Consider the following 3,250-nt stretch of genomic DNA (forward strand, 5'->3'; position numbering starts at 1 on the left):
GACGTAAAGATTGATATATTGGACGACTATATTCGGACATCGGAAAGATTCCGAGTGATTCGGGTATTTTCGGAAGTACCGGAGAGTTACGAGAATTCGTATTGGGCCTTAATGGACCATACGGGAAAGGAGAGAAAGGCCTCAAAGGGTGGCTGCACCCCTCCCCGTGGGCTGGTCCGAATTGGACTAGGGAGGGGGGTGCCCCCTTCCTTCCTTCTCCTTTTCCCTTCCCTTTCCTTCCCTCCTACTCCTACTACTTGGAAGGGCTCCTAGTTCTACTAGGAAAGGGGGAATCCTACTCCCGGTGGGAGTAGGACTCCCCTAGGGCGCGCCATAGAGAGGGCCTGCCCTCCCCCTCCTCCACTCCTTTATATACGGTGGCAGGGGGCACCCCAAAGACACAACAATTGATCTCTTGATCTCTTAGCCGTGTGCGGTGCCCCCTCCACCATAATCCACCTCGATCATATCGTAGCGGTGCTTATGCGAAGCCCTGCGTCGGTAGAACATCATCATCGTCACCATGCCGTCGTGCTGACGAAACTCTCCCTCAACACTCGGTTGGATCGGAGTTCGAGGGACGTCATCGAGTTGAACGTGTGCAGAACTCGGAGGTGCCGTACGTTCGGTACTTGGATCGGTCCGATCGTGAAGACGTACGACTACATCAACCGCGTTGTCATAACGCTTCCGCTTACGGTCTACGAGGGTACGTGGACAACACTCTCCCCTCTCGTTGCTATGCATCACCATGATCTTGCGTGTGCGTAGGATTTTTTTGAAATTAGTACGTTCCCCAACAGGTATTGCCCATGATTTTGACCCTCCAGCGGTGTTTGGAACGCATAAATCTCACAAATAACCCTTGATTCGTTTTTTGCAGGGTAACCCTTGATTCGTTTGTATGAAAAAAGTTCTCCGGTTTCATATGTTGTCAACACATAATCTCGGGATAGGAGCACAAGGTCTGTCCCGTTAGGTGACGGTTTGCGTTCTGGTGCGGCGATAACGAAGGCGACCGCGGCGCGAGCCCTCGTTCCTTCCTCGGCAGACCAACACAGGATCTGTCCCCATCCTTCCCGGCGGCGGGCTCCAGGTCATCGGCGTAGATCGTTCCTCTTTTCCGTTCCCATCCCTTCCACCATAAGCCTTCTGTGTGATCCTGGGGCGCACGGTCGTAATACACCCATAAACCCTAGGCGAAGAGCGGGGGGTAGGGGGCGGTGATGGAGGGAGTAGCAGGGATGATGAGGGGGCTGAAACTCTCAGATGAGGAGAAGAAGGGGATCAAGATCCGGAGTATGGTGAAGGAGAAGGGTAAAAGTGCTGGAGCGCAGGCGGTAGGCAAACTCTTCTCCGAGAAGCTGGCGCACCCAGATGCGATCTCCTTGTCTCTTGGCAAAGTTTGGTGCTCGATCAAAGGGATAGACTGTAAGGAGGTAGGGGAGAATCGGTTTGTGTTCACGTTCTTGCAAGAATCAGGAAGGAGGAGGGCTGTGGAGGATGGGCCATGGATGTTTGATAACGATCTGTTGGTGGTAGAGGAGTTTGACCCATATAAGAGACTGGAGGAGTATGAATTCAACAACACGCCAATTTGGGTGCGAGTCTACAACCTTCCCTTGGGTATGATGAACGCGGAATCAGCAGAGGATATTGGCAACATTATCGGCTAGTTCATAGAAGCAGACGCAGGTGTTGATGGGAGTGCAATAGGGAAGTTCATTAGGGTCAAAGTAAGAATGAGGATAGACAAGCCTATCATGAGGGGGTTTACCCTTGAGGAGGAGGATGAGCAGAAGAAACAGAAGGAGAGGAGGATGAGAGATGATGAAGATGAGAGTGGGTGGTGCAGGTTCGAGTATGAATTTCTTCCAGACTTTTGTTATACATGTGGTCGGCTCAGGCATAGCAAAAAGGACTGTGAGATCAAACTGCAGAAAGGGGAGACACCGCAGTATGGGAGATGGCTGAAGGCAGACATGGGGCATAGGAGGGGGTGAGCGAGGAAGGAAGCTGGAGGAGAAGAGGTAGGGAGCTAGGAAATAACATGAGCTTCGATTTCAGCCGTTCAAGCGGCAGGACATGAAGTGGGAGCGATAGCCTTTCATGGCGGAAGGAGGGCACGAGGGGAAGTGGCGATGGTTCTGGTAGATCAGAAAAGGGAGAGGAGGTCACCAGCCCGGCAAAGAATAAACAGGCAATTGCACATTCGGGAGTCCCTAAGAAGCTGCTGCTGGAGGAGGGCTCGGAGGAAAGGAGGGGGGATGGTAAGGCATCAAAGGGAGAGGGGGAGCCGGGCCTGTCGGTGGAGGAAGGAAAAAAGAAGAAGCGGGGTACGTACAAAGGTGCTGAGATGGGTCTGGAGACAACCCGTGCAGCGACGGAAGCGCAGATGACAACCAAGGGCTCCAGGAACACTAACAGCAACGAAAACCCTAATGGAAAGAATTTCAAGAGGAGGGAGAGGGCTGATCGGTCCCCTTGCCCTAACACACAGAGGGAGCAGATCCTAGGGCAGAAACGAAGCATCAGTAATAGTAGTGACGAGAATGAAGCTAAAAAGGGACAGAGTGAGGGCATGGAGGGGCTCGAACCAGCTCATGCAACAGATCGGGGTGAATTGAAAGACAAGCAGACCAACTCTGAATCTATATCGGCCGGGTTGCAGGAGCAACCCCACCGGGAACAATGAAAATAGTAAGCTAGAACTGCCGGGGGTTGGGTAACGGCCCGGTGGTTCAAAGTCTCCTTGAAATGGGGAGAGTGGAGGACCCCGATGTACTCTTTATATCGGAAACTCGGATGACGGAAAAGGAACTGGACAAGTATAGATGGTCTCTAGGTCTAACTCAGATGCTTGCGTGGGACCCGACTGGACGGAGTAGGGGGATTGCACTGTTTTGGAGAAGGGGGCTGAACCTATCTCTGCGATCCTATGGTAGGAGGCATATTGACGTTGATGTGACAGAAGAACATGGGAAGATCTGGAGGTTGACGGGGGTGTACGGAGAATCAGAAGCAGAGAGGAAAAAGGAGACTTGGAGAACAATCAAACTGCTAGGGCAACAACATCAGGATGTGAGACCTTGGATCTGCCTCGGAGACTTCAATGAAATCTTCACTAGTGATGAGAAGAGTGGAGGGGTACCGCGGTCCCAAGCATGTATGGATTCCTTTCGGGAGAGCTTGGAGCGTTGCGAGCTGTGTGATATTGGCTTTGTAGGGGACAAATTTACTTGGAGAAATC

This window comes from Triticum urartu, chromosome 4, assembly GCF_003073215.2.
Source record: "Triticum urartu cultivar G1812 chromosome 4, Tu2.1, whole genome shotgun sequence".
In the NCBI taxonomy this organism is placed as follows: domain Eukaryota; kingdom Viridiplantae; phylum Streptophyta; class Magnoliopsida; order Poales; family Poaceae; genus Triticum; species Triticum urartu.